The sequence below is a fragment of the Cricetulus griseus genome, chromosome X, assembly GCF_003668045.3.
Source record: "Cricetulus griseus strain 17A/GY chromosome X, alternate assembly CriGri-PICRH-1.0, whole genome shotgun sequence".
NCBI lineage: Eukaryota > Metazoa > Chordata > Mammalia > Rodentia > Cricetidae > Cricetulus > Cricetulus griseus.
Window position 1 is genome coordinate 86,691,003 of NC_048604.1, and position 23,947 is coordinate 86,714,949.

A 23,947-nucleotide genomic window follows, 5' to 3' on the forward strand; every position below is an offset into this window, starting at 1 on the left:
GCTTATTGTATTTTATAGGAAGGTTATGCTGATTTTAGTATTACTTACAAATCATTTTTCTCCTTTCTTCTTCACATCTATTATATTTTTTCCATAATACTTTGATACTATGTACGAACTCTTTTGTTGAGAATATTTTATTTCTATATAAATTAGAGACTCATACCTCCAAAGCTTTGTAATTCTCACTAAGACAAGGCAATAGATAGGGCAAATAAAGATACAAGTACAGAAAAGCACTTGTAAGATGGATTGAGCCAGGATAAGAGTAACGCTTTCAAAGATTTATTACCTATAAAATATTGGTACATATAGCATACAGAGTATAAAATGAATGTTTCTATTCCTGATTTTTAAATCCACCCATTAGAATATGACCCTATGAAAACATTCTTCAGATCTGGTGATTTTGACAAAATCAGACTGATTATCATGATGTAAAGCTTCTTGGAAGCAATGCTCAGTATGTTGGGTCACTGGCCACTATGAATTTATCCTTCTAAAAGTGACAAAATAACTATGGGTTCAACAGGCAAATGGCCAAATGGTCTCAGATAGGCTTTCACTAATAGCTTGAAAAAAGTCACTTTATCTTTGATTCTCCCAAGACAAATATTTTCATAACTCATAAATCAAAGCCTGTATTCCAATTACTGATGCTCATTGCTCAACTTCAGGGAACTCTAATGCAGCTCATGAGCTTGCCAGTAACACAGTTTACATGAAAATGACTCTAAAGCCCACATTTCAGCTGAACCCCTCCACCCCTTTACAGTACCTGTTCTGCATCTCAATGGTCTCTTGGATTACTTTAAATTGTTCCTTTTTTATATGTGTCTTTTCAAAGTCAGAAGTACCTTGAAACACACAATAGTTTTCTTTCAGTCATGCTGAAATTTCTGCTAGTTAAATACATAAAAACAACCAGAAAGGTTCATTCATGTTATGGCAATTACATTTGTCTGATTGTTCATAACAGCCAAGAATACCATGTCTTCCCCAGTCCTTCCACATTTCAGGCAGTAAGTAGTTGTATCTACTGAATTCCCTCTGTGGCACATTTGCCTAATAAAGATATCTCTACAGAATAAAACTGGGGAATTTACATGAAATGTGGCAGGTACTTAAGGGACAGTCTTTGTCATCATGAAAGAAAATTTGTTTCCCTCTAGCATCTTCAAATTGCTTTTGCCACATGTTCATTTCACAATGAGCACAGATTAGAGTGTTCTTCTGGCCAATTTGGGATAATGAGTTGGCTGCTTTGTTCATACTGGAAAAAAGAAAATAAGGGCATCATTCTTCCCTGTTCAGCCTTTATCCTTGGATTGATTCACAGTGCTTGGCTGGGATGGAGAAGTAGATGCCTACTATTGGTTTGGGACACTCTGGCATTTCTATCTATCATACTTTGTAAGCTGCATAATTCCTATAAAGACAAATTTCAAATTGTTTACTAGATACTTTCACAGGGAAGGATTTCCTACTTCCCTTCACTTTTAAAGCTGTCCTCTAAAAATAGGAATTAGTAAGTATTGGATTTTTAAAGATTTTTATTTTTTCATTATGTATACAGTGTTATGTCTGCATGTATGCCTGCAAGCCAGGAGAGGGCACCTGATCTCATTACAGATGGTTGTAAGCCACCTTGTGGTTGTTGGGAATTGAACTCAGTATCTCTGGAAGAACATCCAGGGCTAAGCCATCTCTCCAGCCTCAAGTTCTATTTTTTATAAGAGTGGTATCATTGGAAGGATGTAAAATAATCTACTGGGAAAGATGAAGTTCAGGAAACATAAGTCGACCCAACAAGCATTGTAGCTACTATGTTCTGGATGTCCACATTTAGGAATATCATATTTCTGTTTGCCAGGAAGAACATCTTTAGAGTACATTATGACAACCTCATCCTTAATGTGTTAAATGAAAGAAAAAACACCCAGTTCATACTTCAGCCAGGATGGCTAAAGAAAGATGACACAGACACTAATACCAAAGTTTATCTGCCAATTTAGATTTGTTTTTTCTTTCTTTATTGAGCCACCCAAAGAAGGTTCAAAAATATTAGTGACAAGTTATCATATCACCTTTTTCATGTTTCCTTTTGTGTCAAGACAGACTACAGAGCTAAGAGCATATATTCCCATCTTTATCTGAAGGATTTCAATAAAAATACAAGAAGTCTGTCACTCTCTACAAAACACTTCAATATTAATTATATTTATAGCCAAGTTAAAACAATAAATTTTATGAAATTCTAATTTTTGTTAGTTTCATTTCCAAGAGAGGTTCAGAAAGATAGTGAAATTTTTATCAATTGTTATAGAAGGTTACTGAAACTATGTTCTCTTTACTTTTGTGAGACCCCTGTAAGCTCTCTACATCAAGGAGGCATAAATAACACTTCACCTCTGTTGCCCAAATATCCAACAATGTATATCGAAGACTGGGAGGATAAAGATTAAATTTCTTATTCTAGTTATAAACGTCTCTCTCTAACTCAACAACTCCTAAAGACCAAAACCAATAACACATGAGCAGTGATAGGGACTTGTGAGTTCTTACCCCATCCATTATGAAATATTGAATAGCCATATTTTGTGCAAGTTTTCTATGGGTAACTACAGCTGCTATGAGTTCATAACTGTAATAGTCATTTCATATCCAGAAGATTGTGTTTCAAAAACATTTCTCCACATCCTCTTGCTCTTGTATTCTTTACATTTCCTCTTTCAGGGTACATCCTGAGCCTTAGTGGTATTGATATAGACAACTTAATTATCAACAAATATTTGAAAGTCCTTTATTTTTGGCCCTTTGACCAATCCTTGTAGTAAACTATTTCTCAACACAAAAAAGTAGCATATTTGACCAAAGCTGAGAGTAGCTTTAGTCCATGGGAAAACGGAAATATTTAGATTTCAGTTTCACAGACACATCATGTCTCCCCAAGCAATAGGAGTGACTTCTTCACGGAGGCATATGGCTGCCATACATGAGGCTTTTGACCAGATTTAGTGTATAAGATGTGAATTCCCTTTTGAAGAATGGGCCTCAATTCAAATCAGAAAGTCACAGATCATCTTCATAGCAATCATCTGACAGTTATGTCAGTAGCAATTCTTTGCTGACAGGTCCATTGTGTAGCATGAAGGGTCCACAGCTGAATAAGAATGTTTATGGAAATCTTCCTTCAGCAGCTTACATAGATAGCACCCTTTACTCTTGTGAAAAATACACAGCAAGGAGAAAACTTCTGAATAAATTTCACTGTCCTTCAGCCAATGTATGTGGAGTTGAAAAGGGAGTCTTAGCATCTAATTCCAGTAGGCAAAAACAGTAGTACCAAATGGCTGTGTTGTATTGGAGGTCTAAAGGGCCTCTCTGTTGAACAACCATTAGGGAGGTAGTTTACCTCTGTCTGGTACTGGGATTTACTTTTAATAACTTCATGGCTTTTGCAAGCAGCTTTATCTACCCACACAATATAACTCTTTTCAGTCTCCTTTTTTAAATTTTTACTTTAAAAATTTATTTTTACCTACCTTACAAAATAGCAGATTTCTTTATGTTTTTTATATATATTTGGTTTTAGTTAAGCACCCGCCAACACTTTCTTTTTCCCAATCTCCCTGTATCCTATATTTACCTTCTACATATTCTCTTCCACTTTCATACCACACATATTCTATTATCTGCCCCATCCTCTTGAAAGTCATTTGTCTACTCTCATGGACACTTTTGAATTTTTCTGGCCACAATATACAATAATTCTGAAGGTAATATACATGTTTAAAGATTATAAACTATTATCTTCATATGAGAAAGAACATGTGGTATTTGCTTTTCATGAGTTTGAGATAACTCAGGTAATGTAATGTTTTCCAATTACATGCACTTTCCTGAGAATTTAGAGTTTTCATTTTTTTTACAACTGTATAAAATTTTCTGTTGATATGTGCGACAGCAAATAAAAATCTATTGTTCATATGTGCCACATTTTTGTAAACTACCCATCAGATAGATTAAGCACATGAAGGATGATAGCATTTCCTTGTTATTGGGAATATAACAGTGATAAAAAGGGATGTTTAGTATCTCTGTGGGTAGGATAGAGTGCTTTTTGAGTATAATCCCAGGAGAGGTATATCTGGGTCTTATGATAGTTCTCTTTATAGATTTTGAGAAACCTCCACACTTCCGTAGTAGCCATATCATTATACATTCTCATCATCAACACTGAATAATGTTTCCTCTTTCCTTACATCTTCCTTAATACTTTCTATCATATCTTTTCTTGATAACATCCACTGTGATTTGGGTAAGATGGCATTTCATAATGGTTTTATTTTTTCTTTTATAATTTAAATTAGAAACAAGCTTGTTTCACATGTCAATCCCAGTTCCCTCTCCCTACCCTCCTCTCCTGCCCCCCACCAACCCTCTTTCCCATCCACTTTCTGCTCGGCAGGGTGGGTGAGGCCTTCCATTGGGGGAATCTTCAATGTCTGTCACTATTTTGGAGCAGGGCGTATACCCTCCTCCCCCATAAGTCTAGGTTGAAAGAGTAACCCTCTATGTGGAGTGGGCTACCAAAGTCCATTCGTAACACTAGTAAATCCAGCTCCAGGTGACTCAATATTTCTGGATTCTATTGGACACTTTTAGCATTTACACAAATATACACACATAAATTTAACAAAAGCATAAAGGAAATTAAAAATAAGAATGACCTAATTCTTTTATTGAACTTGCTAAGTGTTAGCATTCTTCTTGATACAGTCACATCATGGTCTGTTGAAAGAGAGAGTAGCAATAATGCTTTTTTTGTTTTTGTTGTTGTACTTAAGGTTCAGGGATTCTGTACTTAACCTAATTTTAAATATAATTTCTTATTCAATTTATTTATAAATATATTTCTTAAAGTAACTTTTTTTATAAATCAAGTGTTAAAATTTTAAATTTACTGTCTGGATTTACAAGCCCCTGACTCTTCACAAACGTTCTGATTTATAATAAACAGGCCAAAAGTCCCAGCGATAGATGTAAAGTCTTCTGCTGAATTTATGCACTCCAACTGAAAGCCCTGTTGTAAATCATTGTCTAGGTTAAAAATGTTCCCATTAGTTATTGTTTGGGCTGCTGGATTTAAAAACACCTTCTTTCTCTACTCTTAAGTTATGATTTATTTTTAAAGATATGACATATTCTGATAATTTGTTAGTGCCAAATACTGAATTATTAGGTCACTGAAATAAATTTTAACATAAATTTTAAAAGCTTTGAATTATGTACATGAGATTTTTTAAAGCTCTATTGCTGAAAAACAAAACAATTCTCCAAAGCAAGAAGTGAACGTTAGCTCCAATAGCCTGCAAAACAAACTTGTGGCGCTTGTATTCATTGAACTGTTCATTGTATAATTCCCAAAAAGTTTCTGCCCTATACTTTACCTTTTTGTACATGTATAATTGTTGTTTGGATCTAAGCTTACTTGGAAGGTATGGGAATACCTTTGTTTCACCTTGGCAGATTAATGTCATTGCTATATGTTAAGACTTCTGCTTGATTGGGAAGCTAGCAAGATTCTGCTTTGGTTCTGTTTTACACCTGTGTAGTTCATCCACTTCTAACACACTGGTATGTACTGAACTTGAATCCCTGCTTTAAGAACTACCATCACTTGACAAGCAGACTGTTAATTTCAAATCTCTTTATGTTTTTTATTCTTTTCCAGGCTAAGGAACTTGGGATTTAGGTTCATCAATTTTCTGTTATTTGTCACTGATGACTGCCAGAGAAAATTACTTCTACAGTGGATTAGAAAAAGACGTGCATCTCTCTGTGCGCGCGCACGCACACACACACACACACACACACACACACACACACACACACACACACACACGAGTGTTCCTGCATTGAGTAACATTAGCAGTTCAGAATGACCTTACTCTTGAAGGCATTATACACAAAAATAGGAAATGGAATGATTTTCCTCTTTAGTACATCAAAATTTGACATATCTACATTGTTCACTGTGTGTGTTATATCGTGTAACTAGAGTTCTTTTGTTTTTTGACCTCTCAAGGTGGCATTTACTATAATGGGTTTACCCTACTAAATTTCTAAGAACTGAGCTGTCAAAAGTGGTCAATTAAAGACAAAGGTTTTTCTTCTTTCACACACACACACACACACACACACACACACACACACACACTGAACTATCAAGTGGCACATAGAAGGTTTTATACTACATTATCTACATTGTCCTGAGTTTTATAATACTCTATGATACTGGGGGCAAGAAAAGCCTGGTGTGAGGCTAATTTACTATATAACATTAGATATCAGTTGTAATGTACAATATTAATAAATTAGAGAAGGGATTGACATGTGAAACAAGCTTGTTCCTAATTTGAACTAATAAAAAAATAAAAAAAACAAAAAAGAGAAAAAACAAATTAGTATTTTTTCTTTTACTTTGGAGGTTATTATGTAATTGCATTATTTCTCTCTTCCATTTCTTCCCTCCAAATCAACCCTCCTAAATACCCATCCTTGATCTCTTTCAAATTCATTACCTCCTATCCATTGTTATTCCATGCATGTATTTACATATATATACATCCATAACTACAATCTGATAAGTCTGTATAATGTTATTGGTATGTATGTTTTTCTGGCTTATCATTAGGCACTGGACAACCAATTGGTGTGCTCTTCCCTGGAGAAAACGTTTTGTATTTTAACAATAGGATATAAAATGAAAAAAATCCACAAAGCAGGCATAGTGGTACATACAACTAAACCATTCACTTGAGAGTATGAGGCACAAAATATAAGGAGTTCTGAACATTTCCTGGTGATACAGTCAAATCAAGGCCAGCATACCACATCCAAGCACCAGGACAAGCAACAGGAGTCCAGTAGAAAAGAGCAAGGAGGGATTTTATTATCAAGTAGGGTCAAGATCATGATGGGGAAAGTCACAGACACAGTTGACATGAACTTGCAGGAGCTTATGGACTATGGATTGTGGTCTGTGCATGGGACCCCTGTCAGTGGAACCAGGATCTATCCTCAGTGCATGAGGTGGCTTTTTGAAGCCTATTCCATAGGATATAATGCCTTTCTCAGCATATATGTGTGCTTGTTCCTGCCTCAGCTTAATGTGCTTGGCTTTGTTGACTCCTTTTGGAAGCCTTGCCTTTTCTCAAGAGTAGATGGGGGTTGGTTGGGGGGAAGTAGAAGAGGAGTAGAAGAGGGAGAAGGAACCATGGTTGGTATGTAAAATGAATTGAAACAACACAAACAAAAGTAAATTGATGAAAATCTGTCTCAATAAAAAAGTTTTAAAAAGTTATAAATCAGTGGTAAAATACATGCATAGCATGCATAAGGCTATGGACTTAATCCAGTAAAAGCAATAAATAAATAAACACAAATAAATAAAATAGTTCATATGATTTTTAAGGCCTCCTTATAGTTTATTATTGAGTAAAGAATTAGGAGTAGATTTTGGAACTAAAACAATGATTTAGAATTTTAATCCATGCTTTGTATTCTTTGGGACAATTCAAGGTAAATTACCAAAACTTGAAGTCTACAACTTTAAATAAAAAATACAGGTTTTTCACAGGAACTCCCTCTGAAGATTCTAATAAATTTTCCTGCAAGTTACTTTATGAGACACCATCACATCTATTTTCATAGTGTTTTCTTTTTTCCTTAGATAAAGAAATATTTAGTGAACAAAAATCCGTGGAGTTCCTATTTCTTTCCAGGTACTCTCATAACTATTGCAGAACTGTGTAAACAATTAAAACATAGTTCTGCTTCACAGAATTAAAATCTATAAGAAAAGTCAAGGCTTCTAAAAACTTACTAATGCCAAGTATATGTAAGGTAAATAGGAATAAATACTGTAGAAGAGTGAAAACTGCTTCAAATTCCTCTCAGTACTTTAACAGATGCTAGTCATTCTTTTCTTTGACTTTTCTTTCTTTCTTTTTCTTTTCTTTGCTTTTGTTTTCTTTTCTGTAACTCACTGTGTCGTCCAGACTGGTCTTCAACTTCCTGCAATTCCTGCCTCAGCCTTCCAATTGTTGGGATTACAAGCATTCATTGGCATGCCCTGTTTAGTACTGGTATTAAAAAATATATAAACAAATAAAAAACCCCACATATATAATGCTATTTGCCACATTTGTTCTATTTATAAAGTATGAATTGTCACAATGCCTTTGTGGACTCATGTAAAACCAGGAAAACATTTGATAGAATTAATTGTTTTAAACACATGATAGAAAAGTATAATTATCAAGGGAGATTGTGATTATTATATATTGTTCCATGTACTTTTAAGTACTTGTACGCTGTGCTTCCTTGTCTTATAAATTCTTAACTTGATTATGGCAAATAAGAACATGGCTCACATAATTTTACAATTTGCAATATGAGTTTGACAGAGTCATTATATTTCAGGTTTGTTTTTGAGTGACAATCAATATATTTCATAAAAGTATCATGTAGTGGATATAGGGAATCTCAGAAATGCATCCACAACCAGAGTGCTGGTCAATCTATGATTCCTTGGAAGGTCTGAAAAATGATGCCCTCCCCAATTTGGGAGGTGAGTTCTGAGGGAACAGAGGTTTGCATTAGGGAAGACTGTAGGGGAGACTATGAGCATAGTTAGATGAACCACACTCCAGAGCTTTAAACATAAACATATTCTATAGGAAGTTTTTTCAAGAGTAGCATCTTGAGGCTGGAGAGATGTCTCAGTGGTTAAGAGCATTGGTTGCTCTAACACAGGACTCTGATTCTATTTTCAGCACCAACAATGTGGCTCACATCCTCCTGTAACTTCAGTTACAAGGGAACATGTGCAAACAAAAACATTCACACAAGTAAGGTAAATAAATATAAATTTTAAAATTAACAGAAGCTCATCAAAAAAAGAACTGACTTATTGAACAGGTCCTGGTGTTGAATATCAGGAGTAAGCAATAACTATGCATCTTGCAGTGCTTTCTTTTTTTTTTTTTTTAAACTAGTTTGGGATATGACCTTTATTGAGCTTATCCACCAGAGCGGAAATAATGTCTGTACAAACCAAATGTTAGTTACTATAACTTCTGCATCACAATTAAAATCCAAACAGTTTTTTAAAAACAGTCAACTCAATCAAAACCCACTACTTCAGAAAAAATAACTTCTTTGAAGCCACAGTAACACTTAAATATGGTTAAGACTCGAATGCAGAAATTTGGTTGGCTGGAAGGCTAATTAAGCCTCCAACTTGCTCAAATAGAATTACAAAAAGGCAAAATTGTGTTTTTCACAGAGATACAGTCCACTGGAATCACCGACACTGGACAGCTGTTAAGAATATTTAGACTCCTGAGATAATAAGGAATCCAGGCATTCTTCGACAGTCTTCTGTTGTCCTTTCTTCCCAATCAGAGATTTGTGGATGTGTGGGATGACACCACCACCAGCAATTGTAGCCTTGATCAGAGAGTCCAATTCTTCATCCCCGCGAATAGCAAGTTTCAAGTGATGAGGGGTAATACGCTTTACCTTTAAGTCTTTTGATGCATTTCCTGCCAACTCTAGTACTTCTGGGGTGAGGTAATCCAGGATGGCTGCGCTATACACAGCGGCGGTCATGCCCACACGGCCTTGGCTGGTTGTCCTAGATTTCAGGTGTCAATGAATACGGCCCACAGGGAACTGCAAGCCGGCTCTCTTCGAGCGGGAAACCGCCTTTGTCTTGGCCTTTCCGGAATCCTTTCTAGCCTTACCGCCAGCCATCTCAGACCGTGCTGAAGATCGCACAAGCGAGCAAGAGACGAGGCCAGGCAGATGCACAGCGAGATCCCGGCGCCCAGTCCTCAGTCGTACCGTGATTCAAACTGCCTTGCATTGCTTTCTTATAGCTATGGTTCCTCCTTTAGCAAAGCTGCAGATTTCCCATTTTTCTGATATTGTCTGAGAAGATAGTTCCTCGGTGACTTAATGATATAAGAATGATTTCCTCATGGAAGCTTGAGAATGTTCCAGATTTTCTTCCTGTTTTGCCATGACTACTTTAGGTTTAATCTAATTGTAGTGTTTGAGAACATAAGTGAGTTCTACAGTCTTACAAGAGTAAATTTAAGAACCAGCTATTTCTCCAGTGATGGCTCAACTGAAGTAAAAGAAAATGAGATGCATCTTGTAAAAATGGAAGAAAATGGATTTCTAACTAAAGATCAAATTTTAGACCAGATTTTTAATATAACTTTTATTTAAGTTAGAAGCAATCTTATTTTACATATCAATCCCAGTTTCTTCTCCCTCCCATCCGCCCATGCCCATGCTCCCCACTGATCCCCCATCCTATCCCCTATCTACTCACTCCCCTGGGAGGGTGAAGCCTTCCATAGACCAGATTTTTACTTAAAGCCAAATTTTTTACCTTGGCATCTAAACTGCATACTTCCTTAATGTCCAATATTATCATTTTAGTTTTTTCCATTCAATTGTTTCTTAGAAATTGGCTCTCTGGATATACATATGCAAATATGACCATGAAAAGATTATTACCACAATGACTGAAAAAGTTCAATTTAGCAGGAGGATGAACACTTTTTTAAAAATGAAAAAAATGTAGTTAATAAACTTGCCAAGCAGATATGGAAAATTCATTGTTTTCTGCAAGTCTAAAAAGATAATGGAGCCGGGCATTGGTCATACATGCCTTTAATCCCAGCACTCAGGAAGCAGAGGCAGGTGGATCTCTGTTAGTTCGAGACCAGCCTGGTCTAAAAGAGAAAGTTCCAGGACAACCTCCAAAGCCACAGAGAAACCCTGTCTTGAAAAACAAACAAACAAAAAAGATTATGGATATTTTAAATTATTTATTTCATTTTAACACAGGAAATCTAAATTCAGGATATCCTATTTTATGAGAATTTCATTCATCATATGCAATACCTTTTTCAGCTCCTCCATCAAGTCTCTTTAACTATTGATCGCGTGAAAAATAGCTGCTTTCCCCCTTCCATTATTGTTTACCCATAGCATTACCTGCTCATGCCTGGCTTGTTGACATTAGGCTCATTCAATTCAGGGTCTTGCCACAAGTGATGAACAACAAGACAGGCTTATATACAGATTGATATCTAGCTTTCAATAAGATGCTGGTGACACAGATGTGTGCTTAAATTTCTGTATGTTTGGATCCTTGTTTTATTAACTAATTTAAATTAATTCATAAAGAAGCAGATTTGTGAAATACATGGATGACTCAGAAATGGTTGCATTCAATTTCTCCAAAATTTGTATATTAAAGTCTTAATGTAATACTTGGGGCTTCAGTGAGGTAACGAGACTATGAAAGTTTAACCTCAGTGATAATAATTACTATGATTATAAAAAGTACCATATAAAAATTTTCCATTTTTTCCATAAATGATAATAAAAGGTGGAATACTATAGCTAACAAGACACAACTTTCCATAACTATACCATGTTGGAAGCTAACCCCAGAATTCCAGTCTATAGAACTGTAAGATATAAATTTCTGTTGCTGAAGCCTCCCTGGGGTGGAAATTTTTTATAGTAACTTAAAATCAACAAGACATTCATTTAGGGTAAAAAGATATCAGTTCATATATAAATACATAGGGAGACCAAGATAAATGATGCTGTTTTAAAGCAAACAGACAAAATAAATCTGAAGTTGTAGTTGGCCTCCAACTCAAAATGAATCCCTATTTTCAAGTCTACTGACATTTATCTCAGTTTGAAAAACATGATGAAGTTATATGAGACAGTTGATTTTGAGGGATGAAATTGATTCTAGTGAAACTCCTATGAGGGGTATTTGCATTTCATTCAATATATTGGTGCATGGATTACATGCACCTTATTTGTATCAGAAGAAGCCGGTGACTTGGAATATAAAATAGCAGAGATTAGTTCTGGAAGTTCTAATTATTTCTAATTATTCCAGTATCATTCATTGAAATGCATCATTTCAGTCATCTAAAACTTTAGTTATACTTACCAGCAACCAGGTTTCATGCAGTGACAAATTTTGTAGTCAAGCTAAAATTGCAATAATCTCAAAGAGATATCAAATGTTAATTGTGTTCCCATAGGGGCATATACATATCTTATGAGACACACAAAATTAATGTTTATACAATTTCAGAAATTTGGGGAATATAAATGGACACTATATATATATATATATATATATATATTGCATATTTTTCATTATGATTTTTAAGTGTTTTTATTTATAATCCAAAATTTATTTTGATTATATTATTCCCTTCCTTCATCTCTCCCACTCTGTTCCCACCCAATTTTGTGTTTTCTCCCTCTATTTCTTTAAAATAAAAACAAAAGCAACAAAAACTCCATGGATCCCAGTTTGTGTAGGCTGATAGTATTCCTGGGTATGGGCCTACCATGGATTATGGTCATATATATCAGGTATCACTCCATTGAAGAAAATTGACATTCCACATTCCAATATCAACTAAATAACACTAAGTCCTCAGCTAGGGATGGGACTTTTTACCTACTGACACTCCTCCATACTGGGATTTTGTCTCATTTGAGCTTGTGCATGTGTTGTATATTGTTTTTACAGTCTCTATGAGTCCATACATGTATCTGCCTTGTTGTATCTGGAAAACATTGTCTGCTCAGAGAATTTTTTCATTACTGCCTGCTCTTACAAACTTTCTCTAACCCCTTCAGAATATATTACTGAGTCTTGAGATGAGGGGTATAATACATGCATCCCATGTATGACTGAATAGTGCAAAGTCTCCTGTTCTCTGTATATGGACTAATTGTGGGTCTCTGTGTTAATCTCCATCGACTGAAAGAAGTTACTCTGATAAGGGTTGAGTAATGCACTGATTTATGAATATGGCAAAATGTCAGGAGGTGTTGTATAGCAAAGTTCATCAAGCAGAATAATTGTAGGTTTTTTTTTACTAAGGCCTGGATTTTATATTATACAATAGTTCTTAAACCAAATAATAAAAAGTCACTGGTTACTCTCATAATTGTTCCACTACTGCGCCAATGTCTATAACTTGCTATCTAAGTCATCATTATGGCTTATGGGTTCATAGTTGGGTGATATTGATGATGACTGTTCACCTCCAGTAGGATGTATGTGACATTCCAATACTGTGAATGATACCCAATCAGAATGAAGCTTCCAGGTGAATATCAGCTTGATTTCTCCATGTTCTGTTACTCAAGTGTAGTGTCTTCCACAATAGGGTCTTACAATAAAGTTCTGGTAGATAATTAACAGCATTGGTGATATCTTGTAATATTTATAAGGCATTTGAGACCACAGTGGCAAAAAACTTAAAAAGAGGTAATCCATTCTTGGTACTAAAGTTTTTATTTGGTAACATGATGTCTATTTGGAGTATATGCCTTACCTAGTAATAGGGCAGCTCCAGTTAAGCTTCCTTTATTTGTGTATACTTTTAGGAAGCTTCTACAATATTGGGTTTCCACATGGCATTTCCAAAGCCCTTTTGTGTTAGTTATCTGCCTACGTATTCCATCTCCCACCCTGACATCACATCCTTTGCCATGTTTAATTGTTTAATTTCATTTTTGCCCTCTATCCATCATAATACCATTTTGTCTTTTCTATAGAATAAATCAGATATAAGCCCAAAAGATATGTGTATGTCCTGACCTGCAGGACGTCAACCTGGGGAAAGAGAGTAAGGGATAGGGAAACGCAAAAGAATGACCACAAGACAGGATTCTGATCAAGTGGCAAATTTTACATTTCTCAGGCTAGCTTATATAGTCAGGATATGGGGAGGGACAAAATGAGTTATTTTTGTACCAGGTGTTGATATAGGCAGGATATTAGGAAGCCACAAAGAGGATTTTTGGCAGGGTAAAGAGTTCATGAGTAAGAGGTCCAGGAAGGGTTGCTTAGGTGACTGAGACTATGGGTGGAGGACTGGGTCAGGTAGTTTCTTTTCTTGAGCTGAAGTTCTAAGGAGCTGCTATGTAAAGGTTACCTATATGGCCTGCCAAGCATGGCCTAGGATCCCATGCCAAGCCCTGAGATTTGGCTCCCAAAATGTGTATAAAGTCTAGTTTTTCATAGAATGAAGTCATTTTGAAAACTTTAAAATTTCAATTTTTTGTAGTTTTGGCAATTATATTTGGGCATTGTCATGGCAGAGACTCAACCTGACACTGAGGTTATTCATGGTGGGACAGTACCCTGCCACTGAGGTTATGCACATCCTTTGCTTATTGAGATAGAGTACCTTATTTACACAGTTCTTTCTGGCATTGAACTCCTGTATCTTCCGAGATAGTATCAAACTTCTGAATTTTGCCTCAGTATTCTAACTAGCTTACTGATAGGGGATGGCTTATAATTTTAGTAATTGTATTATTATAGTATTCTTTGTAGTTACTAAAATAAGGCATACTTACAACATAAAGTATCCATGAAAACTGAGGTTACAAAATACATAAAAATGAATTCAATAAATACAAAAATTAAGTTTTAATATTATATAGAGAGTTTATTATAAGATGTTTCCAAGATAAACACTCATGAATCTTCAATCTCTTTTACTGCTCTTGTCTTAATTACCTTTACAATGAAGTTTATACTCTCAAATACAGTGTGAGAGTTCAGTACATACTTTTTTGTTTCCAAGGTAGTAAAGATAATGATTCTCTCAAGAACAATAGGTTTATAAGTAGTTTCCTATTAAAAAATTGAAGCATCATAAAAGCACAGTGCCTCATTGGTCTAAAGAATACTTTTTGTCATATCCGGGGACTTGTTTTGGGTAAAGAAACAGTAATTAAGTTTTGTGTATGATGTAATAAAGGATAGTTTATCAATACTAGTACATTTATGAAAAACTATAACAATTATTTTATCAATATTCATCCAGAGAACAGAGCTTTGAAGAAGACTCATTGAGAAATAGTAGCAGAACTTGCATCAATAAAATAAATTTCCAAATATTAAGATAATTGTCTTCAAATCTATTGGGTATAATCAAATGATGAGTTTGTTAGTAAAGATACACAGAAATGAAACCCTTGCTGGGAATGTAAACTAATACTTCAATATAGAAAAAAGTGTGAGGAATTTACAAGAAAATAAAACATTAAAAACAGAACTGTAGTAAGATCCTGAAATAACACTACTAGACGCGGTGATACATTGTTTTAGATCATATAAAGCTTGCCTGAAGATAAGAATGCAAAGTCAAAGACACTAATTAGCTCTAGAAGATGGACAGTGGTGGTAAACATTTTAATCCCAGGACTCAAGAGACAGACACAGATGAATCTCTGTAAGTTTAAGGCCACCCTCGACTATATGAACATAAATCAGTCTAAAAGAGAAGCAGAGGTCACGCTTTTAATCCCAGCACTAGAGAGAATAGAAGGAGCTCAGTGTAATCTTAAAGGGTTTTCTGATTTTTGGTGGAGAGCATTGCATTTTGAGGCACTCTGAGGAGCAGTGTTGTTTGGGGATACAATCAGAATTTACAATTGCTCCTTCACTCTGAGAAGTGGTAGAGGTGAGAACTTTATGGTGGCTGGCTGCTGTGTTTCTCTGGTCTTCTACTTTAACCCCATTATGTGTCTCTGGGTTTTTAATACTTGTACTACAACTTTGAATATATATGGGTGCAATTATATCAGTATATCAAAGAGATAAATGTATTTTGATATTTATTATAGCAATATTTGCAATAGGCAGGATATGAAAAAATCTTTGGTTGAAATAGATGAATAAACAAATGCTTTATATATGCAAAATAGGTATAATTCAACCAAAAAAGACTAGAATTCCATTATTTCCAATAAACTGGATACCTGTAAAAAATTTTGTTAAAAACAATAAGCCATATGTAGAAAAACAAATATTACATGATCTCATTTACATTTGGTATCTAAAACTATTTATACCATAAAAGCAGAGAACAGACTGGTAATTAAGAAGGTCAGTAGAGGAAATTGGGAAAAGATGGTCAATGGAAACACTGGCTCAGATAAACACAACCAAATTCAAGGTACATTGTCTACAAAAACAATATATTGAATGCTTGGAAATTGAGTATAGATTTTAGTTGTTTTAAAAATAAAATTAAGGATGTGAGGCAATGCATACATCCAGTAAATCAATTTCATCATTTTCTACCTTGTCCGTATCATTTTTCATGTCATAACAATATATAATTTATCTGACAAATAGTGATTTGTCAGATAAAAATAAAAATAATAAAGACAATCCAAATTAGAAATAAATGGCTAATTCCCATTTAGTAAATCATTATTGGTGTCTGTCCATAATTCAATTTATTTTCCTCACTATATTTTTCTCAATTAAGATTTAGGATACTCATCTAGTGAGGCAATGCTATTGGATGTTGTTCTAAGTGCTTTAAGGGCCTTTAACTCGATTTTGGTCTTTGCTGCAATCACTTTTTTCCAGTCTGTATTGTTTGGCCTTACATTGGAAATTCTTTTTCTCATTAACATATCTTTGCTTATTAAATAAAATGAGGTCTGTAGGACAGGATTTAAATTGGAATTTTAGTACAGTTTTTTGTTTAATTAAAATAGTAAATACATTTTTCTGGTTTTGAGATGCTCTCCTCATACATTATATCCTCTTGTCTCACTCTGCCTTTCAAGTGCTGGGACTAGAGGTATGTAGTTCCTGGATACATAAAAAAACATATTTGATTGTGGTACTAAGTGAATCAAAAGTCTATTAAATATCCTTCATTTCTGGGCTGCAAATATTGGCTGCTCTAAACCAGAAGATTATAGAACCTGGCAGGTGGTATACCTTATCTTTCTGTGTATGATTTTTTAAATTTAGGATATATACCTCATTGGAAAAGAAATAAAATGTTGTATCTTTTAACATACCTCCTTGAGAAGGTAATTGGGAAGACCTTGTTGAGGAAGAAAAGATTAAAGTAATTCTGGGTTCCTAGCTCAGCATCACCATACCACCATTCTGTATTGAAGTCCTCAGCCATTTTTGTTCCCACAATTATTCATAGGGATATTAATAAGTACTTGTTTGAAATTTCTATAAAAATTCCTTTTAAATAAGGACAGCTTCTACTCATATATTCCATCACATCATGTTATATACTTTAAGTATACACAATAAAACTTATTATTTGCTTATGTATTAATGAACATGATTTACTAAGAATTTGTTTATTTCTTATGTCTGTGAATGATAGGGATTTGTGACTGATCTTTCCCTATTTATGTCTGGTTTGCTATTAAATTGAACCAAGCTAAACTAAAAATAAAATGAAAATAATTACTACTTCATATTTCTATCATGTAGATTAGACATTAGAAAAATTTAAAATATACATGAAGCCAGGCAGGGTGTCACATACCTTTATTTCCAGCATTCATGGGGCATAGACATATGGATCTCTGTGAGTTCAAGACCATCCTGGTCTACAGAGCAAGTTCTGGGATATGCTCAAAAGCTGCAGAGAAACCCTGCATCAAAAGACCCCAGATGCTGTCTGGGAGGCCAGTAAAGGACTGATCCAGGGCCCTGAACATGGATGTCAATGAGGAGATCTCTGCACTCTAGGGGGCCCCTGGTGGTGGATTACTATTTTTCCCTCGTGTAAGAAGGAACTTTGAGAGACAATCCCATGTGAAGGGATGCACTCTTGCCCTGGACACATGGGGAAGGGCCTAGTCCCAGCCCAGGAAGATATGGTGGACTTTGCAGAGCCCCATTGGAGGGCCCTATCCTGCCTGGGGAGTGGAGGGAGGATGGGGTTGGGGTAGGGGAGTGTAGGAGGGGTATGGGTGTGGGGAGGGAGAGGGAGAAGGGATTGACATGTGAAACAAGCTTGTTCCTATTTTGAACTAATAAAAAATATAAAAAATACATACATACATACATACATACATACATACATACATACATATGTATATATGTACATGGAAATGGAAAGTCAAAACACATATATTAATATCAGAATTTATTTTCAAATGTGTCTTATTTCAATTATAACTTGAAACAAAACTTGAAATTATAGATAAATTCCACATTCCATGTGTTAGAGAATGAAAAATACCGTATAATCTTTAGAATGTTTTCAAAATATTCTGTTTAAAAGTTCACGGCAGCAAAAAACCTCATCAATTCATCTCACCCTTGTGGTTTTGCACTTATCCCTTTTTACATGTCAAAGGTAGCCATAATGCCTTTACATTTCTTAGAGAGCTTTCATTGATATTTTGTACCTTTCACCAATGTCACTTCATTTTTTTGAGCCTGTTCCACTTTATAAAGTCATCATGCTATTGGTTTTGCTTCCTCATGCAATGCTAATAGATGTTCCATCTCCTTTTGTGACCCTCTGGAAATGCCAAGTAATTATTTACAACTCTTTACCCCTGCAGTGCCTTTATAAAGAAATCAACCAGATGGTGTGAAGTGCATTTAGGCAGTTCAGTGCAGTGTTAAGAACCATAAGGAATGGCTTAGGGCCTTTATGAACTCAGAGTATGCAATATCCGTGAAGAAATGGATAAAGAAATGGGAAAGAATCCTAAACTTAGAGCTTATACTCTAAAGTGCTACAGAGAAAAGAGAAAAGCTCTACAAGTAATCACAACCTGCATTTATAGGACACAATGCACCATTGGACCATTGTAAGATGTATGTTTTATAATTAAAAAATTAGAGACAGAGAATCATGCATAAGCATAGCACACATACATGCAAATATGCTTCTGTTCATTGTGAAAGCTGATTCTGAATATATAAAATGTTTTACTGAGAATACTGTAAACTTTTACTTTAAAGGGGCAGATAATATATGTTTTGCTTTTCAAGCTCAAAATTAAAAAAAGATTGCTCCAAATATAAGCCTTATTTTTGTATAACTAAATAGATACACTAATATGTGAATGAATATAGGTGGCTGTGCTTCAATATCAGTTTGTCTGTTGTGGAATTTGAATATCACAAAATTTTCAGTTACATATTATTGTTTTTTATTGTTTAATTATTTAAGGACTATACAAGAAATTCTCAGCTTGAATGTTGTAGAATAACAAGAAGTGAGGTGGACATGGACCACAAGTTATAATTTGAAATACCCAGCTTTAAAAAAAAGTCAAGACTTATGTTGATAAAATAAAATTTCTATTTAAACTATCAAAGTATTTTAGCTTTGAATAAATCCTTACTACTAAATAGGATTTACTTACACTTTTAGCTATTTGTAACTCTAATTATAATCATGGGTTAGCTCTTTTACCCTTCATGTTGCTTCCACATTTGGTATCTCAAGTATTTGCCACATACTATGAATTTCAGGAATTTTTATTATAAATTTTCTAAAACTACTCTTCAACAGCTGAGAGCTACCATTCTATTTTCCATGTAAATTCTAAAAATTCAAACAACTACAAACAATAGCTTTACAATTTAAATTATTAAAAGATTCAAAAGTAAACTTTTAGTTATGGGTTTCGTTTAATGCTAGAACCCTTGATTAGCATACTGCAGATCCTGGGATAACTCTCTAGTACAGTACACACACAAACACACATGCGTGCATGCACACACACACACACATACACACACACACACACACACACACACACACACACACACACGCAGAGAGAGAGAGAGAGAGACAGAGACAGAGACAGAGACAGAGACAGAGACAGATAGATATGCATACTCCTGATACCAGTGTCAATTCAGAACCAGTATCCAATAGGCCCATGAAAGTCTGATTGTTTCCCTTCTTCCAGTGTACATTTACCCTTGTAAAGGGCTATACTTCCTCTTAGCAAATGATGGGAGGAAGACTAATAGTACACCTCATATATTTTAGCAGAATCTTTTTTCAACGGAATGTGAATTTTCCTTCATTCAAGGGCGTCTATGGTAACCATTTTGATAACTACAATCACTAGGCATTTGGCAATTCAGTACTGCCACCTGACTCCTGTTAATCCAGGGCCCAATTAAATCCACCACATTTAATTATTCCAATCAAACCATGGCATTTCAAACTTTAAGGTCTGGTATAAGGATAAGAACAATGAAAGGTCTTTGAATGTGCTGGTGACCCCTGTAATCATTTATTCTCTTATAAGATTAGGAAAAGGAAAAGTCAGTTGTAATTCTGATAGGTTTGTCTTCTTATGTTACTTGACCTTTTTCCTTTGCTGCTCTTAATATTTTCTCTTTATTCTGTATGTTTGGGGTTTTGATGATTATGTGGCAAGGAGACCTTTTTTGTTTGGTCCAGTCTACTAGGTGTTCTGTAGTCTTCTTGTACTTTCATTGACATTGAACCTATTAGAAGACAAAGTGGGAAATACCTTTGAATTAATTGGTACAGGAGACTGATTCCTGAACATTACACAAGTAGCACAGACACTGAGATCAACATTTGATAAATGGGACCTCCTGAAACTGAGAAGCTTCTGTAAGGCTAAGGACACAGTCAGTAAGACAAAATGGCAGCTCACAGACTGGGAAAACATATTCACCAACCCCACATATGACAGAGGGCTGATCTCCAAAATATACAAAGAACTCAAGAAGTGAGTCTCCAAAACACCAAATAAGCCAATTAAAAAGTGGGCTACAGAACTAAATAGACAATTCTCAATAGAGGAATCTACAACGATCTGAAGGAATGATTGAAATAGAAAAATTGGGTCAGGAGGTACAAATACAGGCATAACAAACAGAATACAAGAGATGGAAGAGAGAATAGCAGGTATTGAAGATACACTAGGAGAAATAGATCTATCGGCCAAAGAAAATTTTAAGTCCTACAAATCTGAAACACAAAAGTTCCAGGAAATATGGGACACCATAAAAATACCAAACCTAAGAATAGTAGGTATAGAAGAAGGTGAAAAAACCCACCTCATATGTACAGAATCATAGAAGAAAACTTTCCCATCCTAAAGAAAGACATGCCAATGAAGTTCAAGATGCTTGCAGAAGACCAAATATAGTGGACCAGAAAAAGTCCTCTCGACACATAATAAAGCACCAAACATGCAGAATAAAGAAAGAATATTAAGAGAAGCCAAGGAAGATGAACAAGTAACATACAAAGTCAAACCTATCAGAATTACACCTAACTTCTCCATGGAATCTCTGAAAGCCCAAAGGTCCTAGATAGATATTCTACCAACACAAGCCCAGACTGCTATGCCCAGCAAAGCTTTCAATCACTATAGATGGAGAAAACAAGAAATCAGATTTAAACAATACATATCCACTAATCCAGTACTACAGAAAGTTCTGGAGGGTAATATCCCACCCAAGAAAGTTAAGTACACTCACAAAAATATAGGCAATAGATAATCCCCCTTAACCAACAGCCAAAAGAACAAAAGGGGGGAATCTACACACAATACCACTACCACCACCAAATCCAAAACAAACAAGAATTAACAATCAATGGTCATTAATATCCCTCAATATTAATAGTTTTAACTTGCCTATAAAAAGACATAGACTAACAGAATGGATCCAAAGACAGGATCCATCCTTCTGCTGCATACAAGAAACACATCTCAACATCAAAGATAGGCAGTACCTCAGAGTAGAGAGAGAGGAAAAAATTTCAAATCAAATGGACCCAAGAAACAAGCTGGTGTAGCATTCCTCATATCTAACATATTGGACTTCAAACTAAGATTGATCAAAAGTGATGAAGAAGGTCATTTCCTATTCATCACAGGAAAAATCCATAAAGATGAAGTCTCAATTCAGAACATCTATGCTCCAAATAATAAGCATCAACATTCGTAAAAGACACATTACTAAAACTCAAATCACACATAAAACTTCACACACTTAGAAAGGGAGACTTCAACACCACACTTTCACCACTAGACAAGACCACCAGGCAGAAAACTTAACAAGGAAACAAAGGAACTAAAAGATGTTATAACCAATTGGGTTTAACAGACATCTATAGATCCTTCCACCCAAACACAAAAGAATATACCTTCTTCTCAGTGCCACATGACCTATAAAATTGACCATATACTCAGCAACATAACAAAACTTAAGAGGTACAAAAAAGTAGTAATAACCCCCTGTATATTTTTGGACCATCATGCTTTAAAGTTAGAATTCAACAATACAAATTGCAGAAACCATACGAAATCATGGAAATTCAACAATGCATAATTGCATCATTCCTGGGTCAATGAAGAAATTAAATGCAAATTAAAAACTTCCTAAAATCAATGAGAATGAAGGCACAACATACCCAAACTTATGGCACACATTGAAGGCAGTTCTAAGAGGAAAGTTCATAGCACTAAGTACCCACATGAAGAAACTGGAGAAAAGTCACACTAGAGAATTAAAATGCAAATGAAAGCTCTAGAACCAAAAGAAACAAATTCACCCTGGAGGAGTTCATGGTAGGAAATAACCAAATTGAGGACTGAAATCAATAAAGTAGAAACAAACAAAACAATACAAGGAATCTATGTAACAAAGAGTTGGATCTTTGAAAAAAATCAATTAGATAGAGAAACATTTATCCAAATTAACCAAAAGGGAGAGAGACAACATGCAAATGAACAAAATCAGAAATAAAAAGGGGGACATAACAACTGACACTGAAGAAATCCAGAGAATCAATAGGTCATATTTTGAAAATGTGTATCCACAAAATTCATAAATTTAAAGGTAATGGACAATTTTCTGGATAGATATCACTTATCAAAATTAAATCAAGAACAGATAAGCAATTTAAATAGACTTATAAACCTTAATGATATAGAAGCAGTCATCAAAAAACTCCCAACAAAAAAAGAGCCCAGGCCTAGATGATTTCTGTCCAGAATTCTACCAGAATCTCAAAGAACAGCTAATACCAATACCTCTCAAAATGTTCCACACAATAGAAGCAGAAGGGTCATTGTCAAACTCTTTACAAGGGTACAATTACCTTGGTCCACAAGCCACACAAAGACACAACTAAGAAAGAGAATTACAGACCAATATCCCTCATGAACATTGATGCAATAATACTCAATAAAATACTAGCAAATAGAATCCAAGAACAAATCAGAAAATTCATCCACCATGTTCAAGTAAGCTTCAACCCAGGGATGCAGTGATGGTTCAATATAAGAAAATCTACCACTGTAATCCACCATGTAAATAAACTGAAAAAGAAAAACCACGTGATCATCTCACTAGATGCTGAAAAAGCCTTTAACAAAATTCAACACCCCTTCATGATAAAGGTCTTAGAGAGACCAAGGATAACAGGAAGATACATATGCATAATATAAAGGTAACAAACAACAAACAAACATCCAAAATCAAATTAAAAACACAGAAACTCAATGTGATTCCTTTGAAATCTAGAATAAGACAAACTGTCACTCTCTACATATATCTTCAATATTATACTTGAAGTAATTGCTAGAGCAATAAGACAATAAATGCAGACAGAGGATACAAATGGAAAGGAAGAAGTCAAATTTTCACTATTTGCAGATGATATGATAGTTTACATAAGTGACCCAAAAAACTCTACCAGGGAACTCCTACAGCTGATAAACACCTTCAGCAAAGTGCCAGGACACAGAATTAACTGAAAACAATGATTAGCCCTTCTATATATAGAGGATAAATGGGATGAAAAAGAAATAAGAGAAACAGCACCCTTTACAAAAGCCACAAACAATATAAAATAGCTTGAGGTAATGCTAACCAAACAAGTAAAAGAACTATATAACAAGAAATTTGAGTCTTTAAAGAAAGATATTAAAGAAGATAACAGAAAACTGAAAGATCCCCCATGCTCTTGGATAGGTAAAATCAACATATTAAAATTGGCAA

At 34.9% G+C, this 23,947-nt stretch overlaps 1 pseudogene; it reads right to left on the reverse strand.

The window, feature by feature from the left end:
- Positions 1-9,260: 9,260 nt before the first annotated feature.
- On the reverse strand, positions 9,261-9,868 carry LOC100768571 (annotated as a pseudogene).
- Positions 9,869-23,947: the final 14,079 nt, after the last annotated feature.